The sequence below is a fragment of the Vipera ursinii genome (genome assembly GCF_947247035.1).
Source record: "Vipera ursinii genome assembly, chromosome: 7".
NCBI classification, from domain to species: domain Eukaryota; kingdom Metazoa; phylum Chordata; class Lepidosauria; order Squamata; family Viperidae; genus Vipera; species Vipera ursinii.
Window position 1 is genome coordinate 971,323 of NC_139521.1, and position 23,409 is coordinate 994,731.

The window sequence follows — 23,409 nt, forward strand, 5'->3', positions numbered from 1 at the left end:
TTTTTCTTATTGTCTATTGTAGGGCTGGCCAACTTTATGACCTGTGGACTTAAATTCCCAGAATTCCCTAGCCAGGCATGCTGGCTCAAGTATTCTGGAAGCCAAAGTCCACAAGTCATAAAAGGGCCACAGATGCCCATCCCTGGTCTATTGTATTTAATTTCTACATTTCTACAACTGCTATTATTAGCTGTTTTATTATTCCATCAGGAAAACATTGAATTTTTTTTTAAAAAAATAATGCTAAAACATACATTTTGACAGAGCTTACATCTGAAGATCTGTTTGAGAAAAGGCATGTCCAGAAATTCAGTCCCTTTAAAAAAAAAACACACACAGTGGAGTTCCTAAATCTCTACAGATAGTAGAGAGGTTGAAGGATTTCTGTTGTTCAAAAAGATGGTGAAGAATGGTGTCTCTCTAAAAATTTATAAAAGTTGAACGCATGGATATTCAGTTACATCAATTCTCCAAGGTATACTAAATATATTAAAGCCTTAGTAGGAGCACACCTGGAATCCTGCATCCAGTTTTGGTCACCACGATGTAAAAAAGATGTTGAGACTCTAGAAAGAGCGCAGAGAAGAACAACAAAGATGATTAGGGGTCTGGAGGCCAAAACATATAAGGAACGATTGCTGGAATTGGGAATTTCTAGTTTAATGAAGAGAAGGACCAGGGGTGACATGATAGCAGTCTTCCAGTATTTGAGGGGCTGCCACGAAGAAGGGGGGAGTCAATTTATTTTCCAAAGCAACTAAAGGGAAGAAAAAGATGGAAACTGATAGAAACTAATCAAGGAGGTTAATCTGATATTAATCCCTCCTGAATCCTTAAAATTATAATCAATTTTCAGCATTTAATTTCAGTTTCTTTATAGCCTTCAAATCATAAATTCTGTTATTCACGCCAGTTAGCTGTTCATCACTGAACTGCCAGGTTTTTGAAATGGGGTAAAATGGAGTAAGGTATAATTTAGGTAGGAATGACCAAATCAGTTCAGTTCAAATTAAACATTTGAATCAATTTTTTTTTAAAAAAGAACAGATCCTGTTTGAATATTCAAACCAATTAATTAATTTCCACTCAAGCATTCATATGTATAAACAAACCATTTATCCTGGTGTGATGTGCCAGGCCTGAACCTCTTGAATAACCCCAGATTAATTTGGAATTGTTGAATTCCGTTCTGCACAGGGAAGCCCTGTTCCGACATGATGCGGGACATAAACTGTTAATAAGGGAAAAGATGCCTTTTAAATCTTTTCAAGTTTTGTCCAGTTCTCAACTTTTCTCCTTGCACAATGTTTGCTAATGCTGCCATCTGGTGTCTGCGTAATACAATAGCTACATCTATTTCTAATAGCAAGATTGACTACTACTGCCTATATCAGGGGTAGGCAACCTCGGCTCTTTTATGACTCATGGACTTCAACTCCCAGAATTCCTGAGCCAGCTGGCTCAGGAATTCTGGGAGTTGAAGTCCATGAGTCATAAAAGAGCCGAGGTTGCCTACCAATGGCCTATATTCTTTAATTTATAAGCCTGTAGCCAAAAGGATTGGCACTCTGCGTTCTCAATTACCTGATCCCGCAAACAGCAGGGGTTAATGACTATCTCTTGCAATCGAGCAAGATCTCTGATTCATGGGTTGGAACGTGCTTAGAAAGCCTTGGATCCTTCCATTTGCAACTGTTTCGCCAAGGAGGACGTAGAATTCAAAAGCCACCTTTCTGCTGGAGGTTGTCCTGTCTTAACCAGTGAAGCAGGCAATGCGCACTCAGGGCTACTCCAAGCCCTTTCTGTTGCACTTGCTTAAGGCAAAGGGATTTTACAGGAGGTGGACGGCCACTTGTCTGAAACGGTCTAGGGCAGTGATGGCGAACCTTTTGGAGACCGAGTGCCCAAACTGCAACCCAAAACGTACTTATGTATCGTCGGGTGCCGGGTGGGCGTGGCCCATTGGGTGGGCGTGGCTGGGTGGTAACGGCAGATTGGGTGGGACTAAAAAGTTCAATCAATCAATCCCAACTTTGCAAGATCTTTTTTTCCCGTGAGAAGTTGAAATTGATTGATTGAACCTTTTTTTTTGCACACAGTGGCGGAGGCCTAAAGCAAAAAGGGTTTATAAAACCCAGCTAAAGGCCTAGGACTGGGACAATGGTGCGCGTGCCCACAGAGAGGGCGGGCTCTGTGTGCCACCTGTGGCACGCGTGCCAAAGGTTCGCCACCACGGGTATAGGGTTTCCCTGCCTGAGCAGGGGGTTGGACTAGAAGACCCCCAAGGTCCCTCCCAACTCTGTTTATTCTATTCTATTCTATTCTATTCTATTCTATTCTATTCTATTCTATTCTATTCTATTCTATTCTATTCTATTCTATTCTATTCTATTCTATTCCTTGATTCTATTCTATTCTATTCTATTCTATTCTATTCTATTCTATTCTATTCTATTCTATTCTATTCTATTCTATTCTATTCTATTCTATTCTATTCTATTCTATTCTTATTCTTATTCTTATTCTACTCTACATCCTTGCAAGATGGCAACTACCCCATACAAAGAGTCCTGCTCACTTTTTACATGAGCCACGTGTCACATGGGAAAAAGAGATAAGGATTCATTTATCCAAGGTTGGCTGCCATCTTGCATTTGTTTTCACACATACATGGAAGGGAGCTCCATGAATGAACCTGGCTGAAAGGTTTAATGTTGGGTGGCGACCATGTATAGTGAATTTAAGGATTGTTTCCGGTCTGCAAAGAATTTCAGTTTGTTCCTGTTCTAGTAATACAACTGAACAAGTTCTTAAGGATAATTATTTTTCCTAAGAAAACCTTTCAACAGAGGCAATTTTACAGCCCTTATTACTTCTCCTCCAGGTGAAATTACATCTGCTTCTATACCTTTATCAGAATTGTTTACTTCTTTATGGGTAGCTGATTCAAAAGTGGACAGCTTTTTCTACTGTGATAACAGCAAACTAACATTAGTAACTTGGAAGACGTGGCTTGGAAGGAATAAGACAAGTGATCCCATGACCGATGACCTGGTGGACAGCCACAAATATTTTCATTTTGAGAATAAGGTTTGCTGTCATTATATCTTCCTGGTGGCGATTGGAAGCCTTTGGTACGTAAATTACTACCTTCCTCTTTTCTCCAGCTCTATTTTTGCACTGTGATAAAACTAATAAAATCCAGACCTTGAGATATTTCCTCTCAAGATTGTATTGCTGCTTTTCTTACAGACTGTTCTGATTTTACTCTGTACTCATCCTCTGTGAAAATCCTTTTCAGTGGCTGCTTATCTTGGGATGAGATTAAAGAACTTGATACCACTTAGCTTTCTTTCCACTCACTTCAAAGTATTGTTCAGAAATGTTCAGGGAAGATATATACCCCCAAACCCTTCATTTGCGCAAATTTATCCGTGTAGTGATCAAGACAAAAAGAAAAAAAGACTATGTCGCATCACATTTTTTAACTGGAGTTTGTCACAAACCTATTGTCCCATTTTATCTATCTATTCTGTAATTCTAGAAAAAAATCTCCTAAATGTTGTATTAAATATCTGCTAACCAATAAAAAATTTGGGAGGTGTCACCAACAGTGGCAAATGAATGCGCTCTAACCACTTATTCTGGTTTCATTTATCTCAAATATATTTCAACTTGTGTAACATCTGCATCTCATTTGTTCGTAATCAGGATCTGCTATGGCTGAGGGAGGGAGGCACCCAATCAACCTTGACGGATCTGGAAAAAGCTAGGAAGCGACAGACTCGATGGAAACTAGTCAAGGAGAGAAGCAACCTAGAACTAAGTAGAAACTTCCTGACAGTGAGAACAATTAACCAGTGGAACAACCTACCTCCAGAAGCTGTGGGTGCTCCAACACAGGACGTTTTTAAGAAGAGACTGGACATCCATTTGTCTGAAATGATATAGGGTTTCCTCCCTTAGCAGGGGGTTGGACTAGATGACCTCCAAGGTCCCTTCCAACTTCTTCTTCTTCTTCTTCTTCTTCTTCTTATTATTATTATTATTATTATTATTATTATTATTATCATCATCATCATCATCATTATTATTATTATTGTTGTTGTTGTTGTTGTTGTTGTTGTTATTATTATTATTATTATTATTATTATTATTATTATTATTATTATTATTATTATTTGAATAGGAGACCACAACAAGAGGCCAAAGCTATAGATGAGATCGGTTAGTTGGGAGGGGAAAAAATTCATCAAGAAAGCAGCATCAGACTTGCATTGATGCAAGAAAAGACGCCTTCATGAATCACCGTTGTGAAGGGCCACCAGGAAAGCTATCTAGGCTGGCTTTTAAGGCCACTAGCCGATGAGTTCATAAGACCTCTGATTCAAAGGTTTCTGCGTACAGATCTGGACTTTCCCTTCTGCATTTATTCTTTGCAGGATGTGGCAAAGGCACACCCATTATTCTTGTAAATGACTTTTTAGTTAGCAGAGGTAGAAAAGGCAGCCCAAAGGTGGGACTTTAATAAACCACAAAGAGCTCCTGAGAATCAATTTTCTCCTCTGGCTTTTATCTTTTAAGCAAAAGGAAGCCATTCCTTATTCATACAATTTCCTGGCAGGAGGAGAAGGTGACCCAAGATGAATTGCCTTAATGTAATACTGTCCTCCATGCCTTGTTGACAAGATTGATTACAGTGACAAGAAGAAGCTAAAGGGAAGCTGGAGCAAGAACAACAAGCTAACACTAAAATAGATCTACTTAAATTAGGGGTCTTCAAACTTGGCCCTTTTATGACTTGTGGACTTCAACTCCCAGAATTCCTCAGCCAGGCACGTCCACAAGTCATAAAAGGGCCAAGTTTGAAGACCCCTGCTCTACATACTTCTTTATAAGGTCTCCCGTACGCTACTTCCCTCAAAATAGAATTGGGAAGTTCAAATTTGAATTATTCTACAAAATAATGGAGGGTGCAATAAAATGTTGGAACTTGAGAATATTGGCCACTGACCATTTTCTGTGAAAATGACTGGCTGCCATGTTTGGCTTTAGGGCAAGCTACAAATTTTAGAATGGTGTTCAAAAGCTTGAAAGACATTCTGGCTGCAGATGTCTAGTTCTCTGTAACCATCTGGAAAATTCTATATTACTGTTAGAAGCAGTTACAATTTTGTCTATCTCCACTGAAAATGTGTCTGGGGAGGTAATTATTTAACCGACTACTCTTCTTTCTGACATTTATTGCTTTTCAGTAGCACATTCCTGGCTGGCTTTTGGGAAGGATGTCGACAAGGGGGTTGGAATCATGTGATCAACTCACAACAGAACCAATCAGAAAGCTGCCAAAAGATTCCCCACTTAATGAGATCTCCGCTGCAGGCTTTAGGATCCTTGATTTATATTGTCACTCTGTTAAATAAACAGAGAGCACAACAGTTCTTCCTTCACAGGGAAAAGTATATTTTATGTCCAAAATAGAACTTCATGAGAGGTCAAACGACGTATTTTGAATTTGGACCTCATGTGACCTCATGTTCTCATCATGTTGGAATAGACCCTTTTGTTGTAGATAAGAACACAACTTGCCTCCAGAAGTTGTGAGTGCTCCAACTCTACTCTATTCCTACTCTACTCTACTCTACTCTACTCTACTCTACACTACACTACACTACTCTACTCTACTCTACTCTACTCTACTCTACATTCTATTCTATTCTATTCTATTCTATTCTATTCTATTCTATTCTATTCTATTCTATTCTATTCTATTCTATTCTATTCTATTCTATTCTATTTTATTCTATTCTATTCTATTCCCAGATGTTCATTTATTCTATTCTTAAGATTCTGGAAGAGAACCTAATTGGAGGATTAGCTGAATCTACCAGATTTAAGAGGGAGCCAAATCTTCTCATTAGAAATTTTGCCCAATTATTCAGATTGTTGAAAAATACTTTGATTTATTTATGAAAGGCACTTTGCGACTCTCCCTTTCACCCACAGAGGCCACCTCTTCAGCACCCATGAATTATACTTCTTGTTCTGCTCCCAAAATATAGGACGTTTTCTCTTCAGAGCAAAAATTTAGGTATTTTCACCCATTTCATAGGAATTAAGTAAAGTACCCCTTTATCGGAAAATTTCTTTTATCCCCAATTGCCCCAATTACTTTAAAATTGAATTCCCTCAATTACTTTAAAACTGAATTCCCTATCATAAAAGAGAATTGAAAATCCCCAAGCCAAGTATTTCAAGCCAACATGGTTTTGACTACTCTCTTTCTCTTTGGAAAGCCAAAGTCAGTCCTAAGTTTTGTAGAACAAAAACTTATTTCCAATAAATAATATCTGATGCTGCCAAATCAACCAAGCAGAATAAAGATCTTCTTTATTCTATACTGACTTGGTTCAAATCATCATTTTTATCTCAACGGTTAAGATCAAAAGGACGTCCCAGATATCCCTAAGAAAATAACCATCCAAATAAAAGCTGATTTGGTTGATAAGAATTACATGCGCCTTATACTCCCAAACCTCTATGCTAGCTTTTTGAAGTTTTCCATGAGTAAAATAAATGTATTTTATATTATATACCACTGGGTGGTGATCATTCAACATGGATTAATCCCTTCTGAAAAAAGGCAAAGTGAGAACTGAGGTTAAGTTTGAAATGCATACGCAGTCTATTGTGAATATTTATTTCAAAAGGGAAATACTAAATATTAGTGTTCAAAAAAATAAAATCCAATCAATAATAAAATTAAATATCATCAAAGACCAAACAAAGCTATAGTTTGGTTGCTCATAATCCCTGCTGAATCAATTAAACAAATGTTATTACTTTAAAAATAGCTTACGATGCGCCAAAAAGAAAAAAGAGATAGAGAAATAAGTCCTATAGTAAATTACAGAAGGGAGTTCATAATTACTTGGCAAAAGTAATGCTGATTTATTTGTTAAACTGTTGGTTGAGCTAAAAATACCCTGATTTTAAAAGATGACAGGGAAAACCCAGCCCCCCTCTCTATTTTGGCAAGTGAAAGCAAATGAATTTCCTGTGAATAAAACTAGTTTTAATTCACAGAGGGAAGGGGAAGGGAAGAGATGAGGATGGGAAGAGAAGAGAAGAGAAGAGAAGAGGAGAGGAGAGGAGAGGAGAGGAGAGGAGAGGAGAGAAGAGAAGGGGATGGGAAGAGGAGAGGAGTGGAGAGGAGAGGAGAGGAGAGGAGAGGAGGGGGAAGGGGAAGGGGAAGGGGAAGGGGAAGGGGAAGGGGAGAGGAGAAAAGAAAAGAGAAGAGAAGAGAAGAGAGGAGAGGAGAGGAGAGGAGAGGAGAGGAGAGGAGAGGAGAGGAGAAGAGAAGAGAAGAGAAGAGAAGAGAAGAGAAGAGAAGAGAAGAGAAGAGAAGAGAAGAGAAGAGAAGAGAAGAGAAGAGAAGAGAAGAGAAGAGAAGAGAAGAGACAATTTGTTTGAAAGTGTGGATGGAAAACAGAGCTTCTGGGATTTGTGTCTGGGGCAACCAACCCTCACTCAGGGCTTCTTTTGAGTCTATTTTCCTCTTTCCCAGCACTGCCCAAAAATGGGGCATCAAAAAGACCAAACAATTGATTCTTTCCAAATTGAGGCTGGGAGCCTGTTTACAGCTGAAAACCCATCCCTTTCATCACCTAATTATATAATGAGCCTTCTTCACGTAGCTACAAAATGCACGGCTTTTAGCCACACAATATTTCTGTATGGATGAAAATCATCCGGGCTTTCTACTTAAATGACGGGTGATGGATCAGTTTGAAAACATACTCGTTATTGTGCATTTTAGTCATTTTAACGAAAAAAATACTTATATATCATTTTCATCCCTGGATAGTTCTGAAGGGAACTGATCGCTTAGAATGTCTTTACTCGAAACTACTGATCTACAGATACTGAGATTTATTTTTTTTTCCCCAAACGGCAGCTCACTTGTGATTCAGAAGCCATGAGTCACATCAAGGACTGGACTCTCCAGCCGTCAGATTGCGCAAGAGAACCACTCACTGCTGTGAAACAGCCAGGGCAACTTAATCATGCTAAAGTAGATGGACAGGAAGCCATAAAAATGTATTTGATAAATCCTTCAGCAGATGAGGGCATTCATGGATGGATGGATGGATAGAGGGATAGATAGACGGATGGATGGATTAGATAGATAGATAGATAGATAGATAGATAGATAGATAGATAGATAGATAGATAGATAGATAGATAGATAGATAGATAGATAAAATGTATTTGATAAATCCTTCAGCAGATGAGGGCATTCCTTTCGGATTCATGGATGAATGGATGGATAGAGGGATAGATAGACGGATGGATGAGATAGATAGATAGATAGATAGATAGATAGATAGATAGATAGATAGATAGATAGATGATAGATAGATAGATAGATAGATAGATAGATAGATAGATAGATAGATAAAATGTATTTGATAAATCCTTCAGCAGATGAGGGCATTCCTCTCTGATTCATGGATGAATGGATGGATAGAGGGATAGATAGACGGATGGATGGATGAGATAGATAGATAGATAGATAGATAGATAGATAGATAGATAGATAGATAGATAGATATAGAGATAGATAGAGATAGAAAGAGATGATTAGATAGATGATAGATAGATAGATAGATAGATAGATAGATAGATAGATAGATATAGATATAGCAATAGATAGAGATGGAAATGGAGATGGAGAGAGAGAGAGAGGAGAGAGAGAGAGAGAAAGAGAGAGAAGATGGATGGATGGACGGACTCTGAGATTTAGTAGTTAACTGGCCCAAGGCCTACACAGTACAAGTAACATGCCAGTCACTTTTATATTACAGTACACACCTTTCTAATTCTGGGGATGTGCTAATATTCCAATCCTTTCCGAACAGTTACCCCAGCGAATCCCATGTTTTCCACACTTATTCTGAATCCTTTTTTTAATTTCTCTCTCTGAATCCTGTGACATTATGCTGTGTCCTCCACTGGCCGTGAAGTGGCAAACCAGGGATTCTACACAGCCCGATCCGTACCTGACATCCTACAAATTCTTGACAAAAGCATTGTTGCGGGAGACCTCAGTGATGGTAACCCTGTGAAATATGTTGGGTTGCAGAAATGAAGGTAGCAGGGGAAGAGACATCAGTGTGAGTACAGATAAGAGGTATAGATGTTCAGAGCCATACGTTATGAGCTGAATTTCACATGCATGCTTCAGCAGATATGAAATGAAACTGGGAATGTGAATATATCCCTTTATAGTATTACTCCCCAAAATAATGTGCCGGTTGAACAGAAATTCCTGTCAGATTGTTTCATGTCTGGCTAATTGCTGAGAATTAGTGAGGTTCACGCTTCAGTGTGGCAACTGTAGGTTTAGCCCACAAGGGAGAAGAAAGAGACGCCATTAGCTGCCAGTATTTCTAAATGACAGAAAAAGTTACACTCATTACAAGCTTTGTCAAATCAACTGACATGGCAGCGATAAAGAAAGCTTTTTGATTAATTGGGGATAGGGACTGTCTATTATTAATAGACAGATCCAGAAGCTGAAGCTCAAATACTTTTGGCCACCAAATGAGGAGAGGGGGACAGGAGACCCTGATGTTGGGAAAGAGGGAGGGACAAAGGAGAAGGGGAGGGCAGAGGAGGAGAAGATGGTTAGATAGGGTCATCAACGCAAGGAACGTGGACTTGGCCAACCTTCAGAAGACGGTGGAGGATGGGGGGGTGTTGGCATGCTGTGGTTCCTGGGGTTGCAAAGAGTTGGATGCCACTGAGTGTGTGAACCACAATGAATTATGAATATAAGTCCATTAAAATGAGAGTGTACTGGCCTATGGCAATTAGCCCCATTTGAATAATTGAATAATTTCGGTGCAAATGATGTCCCGGGTATCCAATAACGTCACTTGCAGGACATCACTAGGCAACTAACAATGATCAGAGTGAAAACTTGGTCTGTTCCAGGCAGAGTCCATTGCTTTGCCGTCCAGTAAATTTATTTATTTATTTGTTTCGATTTATATACTGCCCTTTTCCCGAGGGACTCAGGGCGGTTTACAGGGCAAATTAAAACACTGCAATGTACAAATTAAAATTAAATTAAATTAATAGCCCCAAAACAGTTTAAAATTTAAAATTTAAAACCTTAAAACCCCTCAGTCCAGGCCGGCTAAGTCAATTAGCCAAGTTTTTAGGTCCCAGCGAAATGAGCGAAGGTCGGGGGCGATCCAGAGTTCCACAGGCAGCTGATTCCATAGGGCAGGTGTGCCCATCGAGAACGCTCGCCCACCGGCACTCCCTGACCGGCAGGACCCTGAGGAGGCCCTCCCTGTGGGAGTGCACAGGACGATGGGAAGTGGATACTGGCGGCAGGTGCTCTCGTAAGTAATCAGGGCCCATGCCATTTAGGGCATCACCAGCACCTTGAATCTCACCCGGAGGGCAACCGGGAGCCAATGCAGCTCCGGAGTAGAGGCGTTACATGGGAGTATCGGGAGACCCCCATCACAACTCGCGCGGCCGCATTCTGCACCAGCTGAAGCCTCCGAGTGGTCCTCAAGGGCAGCCCCATGTAGAGAGTGTTGCACTAGTCTATCCGAACCACATGAATGTTATGCCGAACCACATGAACGAAGAGCACCTAGAATTGTTGTCAGGACCCAGGATCGAAGCAGGAAGCAAACAACGGTCTTAGTAACGATTGGAAAGCTAAGCCAAAGCGGGATGGAAGCTCAGAGGGAAACTGAGAAAGTGGGGGGGGAAAGCCACCCCTTTTCAGACAAATCCTAAAGTTTTTCCTTCTGACCTGATTTTATCTTCCTGAATTAAGATAAAATATGAACGTTACACTTATGAGTTTTTAACAGCGTTGAATGACTGAATAAGTGACAGTACTGAAACGTGAATAGTGTTCTATTTATACTTTCTTTTACATTTATAACCAGGAGAGAGAGAGAGAGAGAAAGAGAGAAAATTAATTCACTTTTTTAATGGATTGCCATTTGTATTTCTGACGGTGTTCCCACAATTCTGCTGTGTTCTCTGTCCAGCCAGCACAGGTGCACAGGTGTGAAACCCGTTTTGTTGAAATGAAGCTAATTACCTTAAAGTGGAAGAAAGTCTTTGCACGTCTGCACGTCAAACTTCTTTCCACCAAGGCATTAGCCTTTGTCCAGGAAGAAGCTTTCCACGGCCCCTATCCATCTGCCCTGCCAGCTGGAAACCAGTACTAAAATTAGCACTTCAGTTGTGATATGCAATCAGATTTTAGGAAAAAATCAACACACACACACACACACACGGATAGATAGATAGATAGATAGATAGATAGATAGATAGATAGATAGATGATAGATATATGCAATCAGGTATATATATATATATATATATATATATATATATATATATATATATATAAACATATATATACATACATACAGATATACCATCTGATTGCATACACACACACACACACACACACACATATTTGCAATCAGATGTATATACAGGTTTCTGTAAGGTAATTCCCATTGTTGGCCTCATTTATTTCACCACCTAGAATTTTGTGGGGCCCTTTTGCAGCGTATCCATACAATTAACATCTTTGCCATAAATCTTACACAAGCAATTCTCACTCAGCTTCATCCCATTAGTAAAAGATTATCCCATCACCTGCAAAAAAGAAAACAATTAAACTGATTTCGGTCATAAAGTTAAAGGCAAGGGCCACGTCTGGATATTGCAAGGCTGCAAAAGCCACACTCTTCCAGGATGTATTTATTTATTCGTTGCGAGTGACGCCCCTGCTTTTTCCCCCCCTAAGGGCTGAAGGCATCCTATAAAGCACAGGACTCCTTTTGTTTTAACCTCCTGCATTAACTCAGGAGGTTATTTGACCAATCGCTCCTGCTCAAGGCCCTGGAGGAGGGGCTTTAATCTATATAATTCCATCAGCATGTTTTTATACAGAATGTATGGAAATAAGGAAAGTCATGCTTATTATTAAGAAAAATCCTATCACAATGCCTAATTTTATAGAAACATTTTTTTTAAGCCAAGCCTGCTGATCCCTTTGCTTCATGGTGGGGTCAGGGCTGAGCCTTTACTGGCCGGGTGCCCTTCCTGACTCCTAGGCAGAGTTCACAGCAGATATTTCCTCTCTGCACTCAGAGAGAGAAATATTTGCCACTACCTAGGATTGAACTCAAGGCCTCCAGATTGTGAGGTGAGATCTTCACCTCTAGGCCCCATGCTGCTCTTACAGAAATAAGTTGTTTACTTATTTGTATCTCACTTATATTTATTCAATGACATGATCTGAAGGGAGCTATAAAAATAATTTCTCTCTAGCATTATTTCAGAGAATGACTGCCCTGCGTATTTTCACTGATCCAAGTCAATTGCATTTAGAGCTAAATTAATGACTCCATAAAATCGTCATAAAATTCAGTAATGGCATTACCCTGGATAGCCATCTACTTAATTCCCAGTTTAATCCCCAAATTCTAGAGAAAAAAAACCCCAGTTCAATAATGTCTCCATATCTTTAAATGTGCATCTTCAAAAGTAACTGTTTAGTTATTATCTAAAACAAAGATACTTTTCAAAGTTAAGCGTACAACCTTTTAGCAATGCAAGCCTACATAGAACCTGCTCTGGATAGAAACTTACACTCTTGTTACAAATATTACAAATACCTTAATGTCTAAAAGTATGTTCAGACTCAACAGTATCAATAAACAAACATACACTCAAATAAACAACACCATGTAGTGTTAACGAAACTTTAAAAACCTAATTTTAAAGATGCTCATTCTGAATCTCCACCAAACACCTCCCCCCCCCCAAAAAAAACACAAGTCAAGAATTAAAATATTGCTTGCATGGAACTGTTTTCGTTCTCTGTCAGCACCATGGACAGAGAACGCAGCAAAAGACAACCTCAAGGACTGTGTAGCCTATTTTGTTTACTTTGTGCAGCAACAGCGAAGTATGTGTTGGCGTGCACGTAAGGAGCTTCAGGAATACAGCACTTAGAGAAAAAATAGTCGAGCTTGTTTTTATTTTAACTTACTCCTTCAGAGACGCGATCTTGCATCTAGGTTCTCCAACTGAAATGGAAGGAACCTTGAAATTAAAAGCTAAAAATCCCCTGGTTTTTTTGTGCCTTCAACTTTCACTCTGTCTGTGAAAGAAATAGCTGTAAAGGAGCAATTTTAGGCAAGAAGAGAATGTCCTGAATTGAGTGATAAAAGGGAATATCTGAAGGGACTTAGTGCCTTACTGGGAGTTCTGCAGCCGAGTGTCGATACTTAGAGCATGGCGCATTAACACTTATGCATATGAAGAAGACACAGGACATTTACGCTTTTAACAACCTGAAAAGAAAAAAAAAACATAAGAAAGCAAGCACAGGTCTATTTCTGTTCTTCCAGCCTCTGTGAATGGAGGATGACTGAAATGGGTTGTTATATCTAGGCCAGTATTTCTTAACTTTGGGAAGATTAAGAAGTAGGGACTTCAACTCCCAGAATTCTCAGTTAGCACCAGTCAAGACAAGGAAGATTTCCAGTTTGGGTGGGTTTTCAGAAATCAAAGCATGTTATGGGGAATTAGCGTTTTAAATGAAAAATGTATTTACATTTGTCTTCATTGTCCCATGTAGATATTAATTAGCATAGACAAGAGTTTAATATGATTCACATTAACTCTATATAGGTCAATGGATAAAACTAAAGCTTCGTCTTAATTAGCTGTAGAATGCCTTCCATCAAGAGACAACCAGACCAACGAAAAAACATGATTAGTTCTCCTACTTTCCAGTTAGGCACCAGAAAGTTACCAGGATACATTTACAAATATCCCTGTCCTAAAAGCAAGCTGAAAGCTAAGATCACAATAATTATACTAATTAAAAACAAATCTGAATGACTATAGTCTGTTGAACATCTTCTCCAAGTATTGCAAGTCTGACTCTTTGATGCATTTTTATTTTAACTCCAAGAACAGCCATATATTTAAGAAAAGCAATGTTATCACACGAAGGCTTCAAAGGTCGGACCTGATTCTTAATCACTCCCCAAAGTTTGCAACTGGATTAAATTGTCATCTCCTTCAGAAATCAGAAGCTGAGAGAGATTCTTAAGATCTTTCTACAACTCTCATGTCCAAGAAGCCATCAGCTTTTCATTCTATCCCTCGCAAGCCATTATTTCATACATCTGGTTCATATTTTCCATCCTTTGGGCAGTTTTCCCGAGCTTCAGAAATGGACACGTATTCAACCATACAGATCAAATTTGTGCTGCCATTTTAGTTGCTGCATCAAACAAATTGATCATGTACAACCGTTGGCCAAGCAAGAACAAATCCACTAGTCTTCTTAAAGTCTCAAGATTTTCTGTGACAATAGAGAAGGGTGTCTAGTTTTCTCAAATGTAAGAAAACCTTTCCATTCAAAGAAAGAGAACTACACGTGTACGGATGCTCTGGGGACATCCCTCTGAAAGGTTCACACGTCGGTTTGAGGCTTCACAAGAGGGTCTCAACTAGCTTCTTCAATCAATAGTCAACCCAAAGATGCTTTTTCACAAGGCAACTAGACGTGAAGATGTTTTGCTTCTCATCCAAGAAGCTTCTTCAGTTCTGACTGGACTTTCTTTGTTTTTCTTTGAAAACGTTTCGCTTCTCATCCAAGAAGGTTCTTCAGTTCTGACTGGATGGTGAGGAATGGAAAGTCTTGAAAGAAAATAACCAAGGAAGTTGAGTTGCCTCGTGAAAAAGCATTTTGGGATAACCTGAATGGCTGAGAATCTGCATAGACAATCAATAGTCAACTTGCAATTTGCTTCTAGTGGTCCAGCCTGAAATACTTAATTACCTCTTTTCCTGTTTAAGTCTATATTCGTGGAGATCCCGGGGAGATAAATTCTTTTCTCCTACTGACATACTTTTATTTCGTTGCTTCACACAGCAAAAGCCACAGACCAGCCTTAAGTCTCTTAGCCCATATAAATACGGCTGCTCAGTGCTAATTGTTAAGTGAGCTAAAAACAGCATTCGTGTAGTATTACTCCTTCTTTTTCACACCAGTGCAGTTTCTGAGCATATGTTAACTCTTTTTTAAAAGGGAGTTAAGAATTTAATCCTGGGTGGGTTTTTTTTCTGCATTTGACCCATAGCCTCCTACAGGGAGTAAGTGCTGGCAATCGCTAACACAAACACACACAAAATAGTTAGGTCAAGGATCAGGTCAGGGAAGTTGTATAACAATGTCTAATCACGTATCTGAATCAGAAGTGGCATTATGTAATTTCTGTTGTGAGTCAGCCGTCTATAGCTTTTGCTCAGACTTCAGTTTCAATCCTTGGGGGGGGGGGAAGGAGCATCAAGGAAATTCAGCTAAATTGCAAAAGGAGAGTCTGTCAATTTCTGAGATTTAGCAGAATGAAATATTGTGTTGTTGTTTTTTTAATGGTGATCATTATTTTAATTATTTTGCCTAAAATTGGAGAGTTATCTTTGAGGAGGAGCACTCCTTTCGCTCATGACCAAACTGATACCTGGGTTGTTAATAGAATAGAATAGAATAGAACAGAACAGAACAGAACAGAACAGAACAGAACAGAACAGAACAGAACAGAATAGAATAGAATAGAAAGATAATAGAATAGAATAGAAGTAGAGTAGAATAAAATGGAATAGAATAGAATAGAACAGAATAGAATAAGAAGATAATAGAATAGAATAGAAGTAGAATAGAGTAGAATAAAATGGAATAGAGTAGAGTAGAGTAGAGTAGGGTAGAGTAGAATAGAACAGAATAAAAGTAGAATAGAATAGATTAGAATAGAGTAGAGTAGAATAGAATAGAATAAAAGTAGAATAGAGTAGAGTAGAGTAGAGTAGAGTAGAATAGAGTAGAATAGAATAGAATAGAATAGAATAGAATAGAATAGAATAGAATAGAATAGAATAGAATAGAATAGAATAGAATAGAATAGAATAGAATAAGAGTAGAGTAGAGTAGAGTAGAGTAGAGTAGAGTAGAGTAGAGTAGAGTAGAGTAGAGTAGAGTAGAATAATAATTTTATTGTCACTTTGAATGTACACTAATCGGCAAACATTAAAATGAAATTTCAATCTCTTCCTCTGGAAGACCTCTCAACTTTGGCTTAGTCCGGCTGGCCTTCCATAAACCCTTAAAACCTGTCTCCCATTGCCCATCAGGGGATTGATCTGCAAGAGTTTGTTGCTAACTGGTTAGCCCTGTTGCCCCATTTTTTATTTACTGCATTTTGTTATCGTATTGATATTTTTTTTATTACATTAGCTGCCTCGAGACACTTTCTATGGGATGCATGACCAGATAAATTTTCTAAATGGCTAAACAAGCTTTCATACACACGCATTTAAAAAACAGCAACCCTCTTTTAGTTCTTTAGCTGTTTTCTCAACTCTGCTGTGGTCTCTGTAAACCCCCAAGCCCTTTGTGGCATTCATTTACTCATAGCCTTTCTTTGATTTGGTTTATTTTGTTACTGCAAGTTGAGTAATGCATATATTTGTAACTTTCCAGAATGAGGAAACAGTTCATTCTCTTAAATCATGTCATTTGCATTTAGAAGTTCAATATTTATCTCAGCTTTGAAAATGCAGGGATTTGCTTAACCGAGAAGGGTATGCATAAAGAACAAAGATCACTCTCAATATTTTCCAATATCTCAGGTGAAATTTCTCTTTGGAGATTCTCAGTCATCCAGACCGCGAGGACACAGGTAAGCCTCCAAGTGGCCTCAACGACCCTCTGAAAGGAGGCAAATGACCGGCTGCCTGCAAGGAGTATAAATCCTCCCCTTCCCCACCATCCAGTCAGAGTTGAAGAAGCTTCTGGGACGAAGAGCGAAATGTCTTCAAAGGAAAAACAAGAAAAAGAATGCTACCTGAGAGAAAACACCTTTGGGACTCAGGTGAAATTATATTAGCAAATCAAGATGATAAATTAAAATGATACACCAGTGGGTGTTGCACTCATTCTTCAACCAGGTTTAATATTAGTATCAAACCCAATTAGTACTTGATGTTACTCGGGTGCAGGCGGTGTCACCTCTTCTCATCTTAGTGTTTTATTTACTAGCTATTTGGAATGCCTCTTTGAAGACCAAAATTATGATTTGATCCTGGAAAGAGACGATCTATTTTTAGCCGACTACAAAGACAGACCTGAATAATTTATCTATAAACTGAGAAAAACCTGGGACAGCTGCTATAACAAACAGGTGCGTCCTACACCGAGGGATGTTCAGGTGTTGAGTTTTTCAGCCTGAGCAACATTGATAAAAGAGATCTTCATTTGCAAAGCAGGCTCTACTTTCTCTTTAGTAAGATGTTTGCAGTGTCAGCCTTGGGATCAATTACTGTTATAAGAAGGAAGGTACCAGACACAGAAGTTTAATGGGTGAGAAATGGAGACTGTGGGAAGGACATCAGCTCTGGCTTAAGCCTTAAGCAAGAAAAGCCCCAAAGTTTTGGACACCCCATGAAGAGATTTTGCCCCCAGCTATCAAGCTTTTAACTCTTTCAGGGCCACACTTTAGTTTTGAATACATTCTTCTAGTTTCTCTTGTAGCCACTCTATTAAAATATATATTACAAACTGTGGAAAATCTGCATTTTTATCGCCCTGGTGATAAGTAAATATTGTGTACGTGTGCGTATATGGGTGTGTGTGTGTTCATCTCTGTGTGTGAAATATGTAGTTTTGGGGTCTGGACTGCAGGATGCTCTGGAAGAAAACTAAATGGTTCATCTTTCATTCCCCATTCAGCACTTTCCGAATCTCAGTGTCCGGTCACTTCAGCAATGACGGGACTGAGGGAACCCTTATTGGGATGTGCTTAGATGTGGTCCACGAACCCCCCGGGGGTGGGAGGCGAGGTTGTCACATGGGGTCCACGAAGGCTTGAAGAAATGTTATGATTTAAATCTTGAGTCAAGTCTTGGGAGTCCATGGCCATAAAAGATATTTAAAAAGGATCCGTGGTGAAGAAAAAGTTGGCTTTAGGGCAGGGGGTCTTCAAACTTGGCCCTTTTATGACTTGTGGACTTCAACTCCCAGAATTCCTCAGCCAGGGAATTCTGGGCGTTGAAGTCCACAAGTCATAAAAGGGCCAAGTTTGAAGACCCCTGGCTTAGGGCATTAGTTCGCCTTAATCCAGTCCTGACGGAAACATTCAAAAGATACCCCCACTTTAATTGTCTTGCTGTGAGTCTGCCTGGGAATTTACAGTTGCAGTTTTCGAGCTTGCATTTTACAAGCCTTAGAGAAGCCTTTTTTTAAAAAAAAAATATAGATAGTTCTGGCTCCTTGGTATCTTACACACCATCTGTGTAGAGCTCGACAACACAAAATTTAGAAACTGCGAGGAGGATTTCCAAGCCTCATTTCTATTCTGGATTTCTCTGAAGTATATTGGAACACTACCTAGATAAGTTGCTGCTCATGAGATAAATTGGCAATGAATTTGTCTTCTATCTCTTAATTGCTTAGGTCTCCTTTTTGTGTCCCAACCTTTTTACGAACCTTCACATTAAGTAATCTTAAGTAATCACATTAAGTAAGAACAGCTGCAGGAGTTGGGAATGGCCAGTCTAGAGAAAAGAAGGAGCAGGGGGTACAAGACAGCAGCAGCCTTCCAGTCTTTGAGGGGCTGCCACGAAGAAGAGGAGGGGGTCCATCTATTCTCTAAAGTACCAGAAGGCAGAACAAGAAGCAATAGGGGACTGGAGGCTAAAACATATATTAGGAACAGTTGCAGGAATTGGGGATGTCTAGTTTAATGAAGAGAAGGACGAGGGGGGGACATGATAGCAGTCTTCCAGTATCTCAGGGGCGGCCCCAAAGAAGAGGGAGTCAAGCTCTTCTCCAAAGCACCCAAAAGCAGGACAAGAAGCAACGGATGGAAACTCATCAAGGAGAGAAGCAACCTGGAACTAAGGAGAAACTTCCTGACAGTCAGTGGAACAACCTGCCTCCAGAAGCGGTGAATGCTCCAACACTGGAAGTTTTTAAGAAGAGACTGGACAGCCATTTGTCTGAAATGGTATAGGGCTTCCTGCCTGAGCAGGGGGTTGGACTAGATGACCTCCAAGGTCCCTTCCATCATCATCATCATTATTATTATTATTGAATCAAAGAGGCTAATCTAATATTAATCCCTTCTGAATCCATATTATTACAACCAGCACTTGATTTCAGTTTCTTTATAGCCTTCAAATCGCATATTCTGTTATTCATGCCAGTTAGCATGAAAAAGGGTAAGCTAGGATGAGCAGAAGAAAGTGGAAGGAGAAAAGAAAGGGAAATTGGGACAAATGTATCAACTGCAAACTGCCCACTAACTAGATAGTTCTAAACACACACACACACACACACACACACACACACACACACACACACACACTTTGCCAATTTCCATTGGGGTGACCTCATCAAAAGAATGTCTTAATATGAGTCTTGTTTCCCGGTGAATTTCAATGGATATTTTCAGTAAGTAAAAGTCTCTCTAGATCATTTCACCAAAACAATGATTTGCATTACCAAATAATGTCTGATTTTTTTTAAAAAAAAACAAAAAAAAAAACCAAGAAACATTGGGGAAATTGTCTATTTCCCATTTTATCTACAGGTTGAAAGATGTTCTCCAAAAACAGCATCTGATATGCTTCATTTTAACTGAACAGAATTATCAGATTTTTGTATGCACATATTTAACGGAGGTGCACTCTCTCTCTCTCTCTTTTTATTCACATCCACTGAAATCAAAGTTCATAATTTACATACTAATCAGTTACTGTGTAATTGTAAAGAAATTGAATCTCACTGCATATTTATAGAACAGAAACTGAATATTTTCATCTCCTTGACAGGATATTAATAGTTTAGAATTATAGACAAATGTTTAATGTCTGACCTTGATTGATTGTTTAGGCAAATAAAAGTATTAATTAGTCTTATTATCCTTCCTATTTTACCTATTTTCCTTCTCCTGAATTTGTGTCCTAAATGAGTGTTTCAGTCAACTAGCTTTTTTACCCTCAAACAACTGTTCGAATCCCAAAATACAAAATTCTAACGTAGAAATAATTCTCTTAGGACTACTTTAATTACACTGTCGTTCCAATCCCGAAATACAAAATTCTAACGTAGAGCCTGGGATTTTCCCCCTCTCTTCTCCATAATTGTTAAAAAAAAAATTAATACTCATGTTATCACTAGTCCTGCAGACTTCCCTTCGGAAAATCTGGTATTTTTCACTTTTTACATTCCGTTTCTCTGTTTAAAGTTTTTTAGCCAGTTTGAGTGCCCATCAGCAAGGAAAGTTAGGTTACAAATAAAGCAAATTCAGGATCTGAAATTCTAGATGTGAAATATCTAGAGAAAAGATCAGGAGGAAGTCATGAGGTCGTCTTCAATTCACCTGAAAAAAATCTCAAGTTCTGCCTAAAGTCGTATTTGGTTTTTCTGGTCCCCTGACAAAGCAGGAGCAGAAGAAATGGTAGCCACGCGCTGGAAAGGCTACGAACTCACTCGGGTTTTACTGAGTTCAGACCTAGTCTTACGTTGGACATATTTAAGTCTATCTAGCGCTGCATCCTTTTCCCACCCGCCTTAAAGACCCGCAGCTCTTGTTAACACATCACAGGGCGTTTGAGCCAAACTTTGGATTTCAGTTATCTTAGAACAGCCGGCCCCAGCCTGGCCGGCCCCGGGTGGAAGTGGCAACGGTGGGGGGGAGAGGAATGGTTGTGCGTGCACACAGAGGCCGCCTGTGCAAATGGAAGTTGTGCATTTAATTGCCACTTGCCTGGCCTGGCTCTGAAGGAATGACCAGGGGAGCGGAGGGGAGGGGAGGGGAGGGAAGAAGATGGCTACCAACTTCAAGTATGCTACATCTACTTCAGATTTATTTATATTCAGATTTATTATACTTTACTGCAGCCCTTAAACCATAGTTCACGTGTGTGTTCACAAATCACAAATACTACAGTAAAAGATGATCTAAAAGGGCAACAGAAATGATCTGTTTTAAAAAGATGAAGTTGTTACTAAACACGACTTTGTTGCATAATATTTGCTGCTGGATTAGGCCAGGGATCCACGGTCTAAGGACTGCTAGCAGCAGACAGATACGCTGAATATTATTTTTACCTGATAGCTATTCAATGGGCCTAATTCACACCAACTGAGAGAGGGCCTATAAAAATCAATGTGCAGGAGGGATGTGCCGTGTAGCTTCTTCGACTTGGAAGTCACAAGGGCAGAGTTTTCATGGCTGAGCATCTTTCAGTGTTTGCCGACGGTGCATCAAGCTTGGCTAGGGCAAGTTCTCTGCAAAGTCTATCATTTATTAGGAATTGGCAACACGGCCACCTGGCACAGCCCCGAAGGGTAAGCTTCCAAGACTTATTTTGCCTGGATGTCACACTAATATCTTGCTGATGTTCTGGTTCTAAAATTCTCTCCTCCAGAAATTTATTGCTTGACCATGATTCACCCTGTGTAATTTCTCACAAGAGAAATTCCCACAATATATAAGCAACCTGGAAGTAAGGAGAAATGAGGGGTCCTTGGTGACCTCTGAGCTTGCTCGTTTTCTTGCAGACATTTCTTTACCCTAACTGGGTAACATCATTAGTGCTAGAAGGGAGGGGGGTTGGTGGTTATCTACTTACCTTAAGTAGATAACATCATCAGGGCTAGTCCTTTGCCTAGCCCTGATGATGTTGTCTAGTTGGGTCATAAAACATCTGCGAGAAAGCCACCAAGCTCAGAGAGCATCAAGGACCCCACAGTCCCCCTCCTCCTCCTCCCTGCAAACCCCCCTCCCTTCTAGCACTGATGATGTTACCTAGCTAGGTAATAAAATGTCTGCCAGAAAACCACCAAGTTCAGAGAGCACCAAGGTCCCTTCATGTCATCCCTGAGCTACAAATATTCTCCTTCGTTGGCAAGGAGAAACTTCCTTATTCAATGAAGTACAGTGGGAAGCACATCATCATCATCATCATCATCATCATCATCATCATTATTAGGCGTTTTTCTAAATTTCACCCAAAACAAAGAAAAGATAAAATCCTGGGACAAGGCCACCACCTGCCCTGTGGCTGCTGAATAGATTCTCAGCTCTCTTTCCATGCCATGCCTGCATACGCATTTTAAGACTTTCCTTGTTGGTTTGGCCCCACTGAGTGGTGCAGCAATCTACTGTGCTCCTCAAAGAGTGACCAACGCAATCAACCTGGAAGGGTTGTTTGACTTTGCCAAAAAAACCCAATACCAAAATCCATGACTGGGAGAATCTTGTATGGGAAGGGAGCTGAGACCACCAGCAGAAGCTCTTTCTGATTCTTCCATTTTCCGGTTATCACTTACGTAAACTGCAGGTATTATACACCTGCCGTGCGGCATTCATTACCAGGCTTTTGGAGCCCACCAACCTGGACATAATCAAGATCTCAAAATATATTTCTGTGGTAATTTTAACAATAGCTCTATCTTCCACTGACAGTTTGATTTTCACTTTGTCGCTATTTGAAAGCTTAATGAGAATTCAGGCATAGATGATATCATGTTAAAAACCCTTCGCGTTCTCAAGAGTTGATGACAAAACTGACTTTACAAGCAGATTTTACCAGCCACTTTACAATGGACCACCTAACTAACACTGACTAAGCTGCCTCTTCCCTTTATCAGACTAGAAAACCCTCATCATCTAGAATGGAATAACTCAACATATCCACAGTGCTAAAGCATCCCATCATCCTGTGCCTCAAGGTCAGGTCATCCATTAGATCTCCAATCTATTTTTGTTGTTGTTGTTGTTGATGGACCCCTCCGAGATTTACAGAGCACGTTGTAAAATGTAAAAATCACAAATCTTCCCCTCCTCCACCAATTCAGTCAGAACCGAAGAAGCTTCTTGGATGAGAAGCGAAACGCCTTCAAGGCAAAACAAACAAACCCAGTTGCCTCTTGAAAAAGCACCTTTGGGTCTTATTATGTAACTGCTTTTCATCACAGAGCAGATATTCAAAATTCTCAGCTCCTGTTTTTTTTTGCTTTCAAGTCACTGCTGGGAAAGTAAGTAAAATATTGCAAAAATAAAATCGGTTTGCAGACCTTGAAGTGTCAGGTGGATTGATTAGCAGCTAAAACAGAGAGCTGTCTGCCATAAAAGCTTTCGGTTCATAATTGCTTCGGTTATATAAACAACCCACATGGATTTAAAGGGGCGAGAAAGAAAGAGTTTAGACAAATTGCTTTTTTCAGAAAGCGGCATTTTGCAATAATTCTTGCAAAAGACAACACGGAAT

General features: G+C 39.6%; 1 protein-coding gene across 2 annotated transcripts in view; it reads right to left on the minus strand.

Annotated features, from left to right (window-relative positions):
* Positions 1–23,409, minus strand: part of KCNIP4 (potassium voltage-gated channel interacting protein 4) — a gene marked incomplete at its 5' end in the record, with an annotated part of 248,945 nt that overhangs the window by 211,001 nt on the left and 14,535 nt on the right. The window lies entirely within an intron of this gene.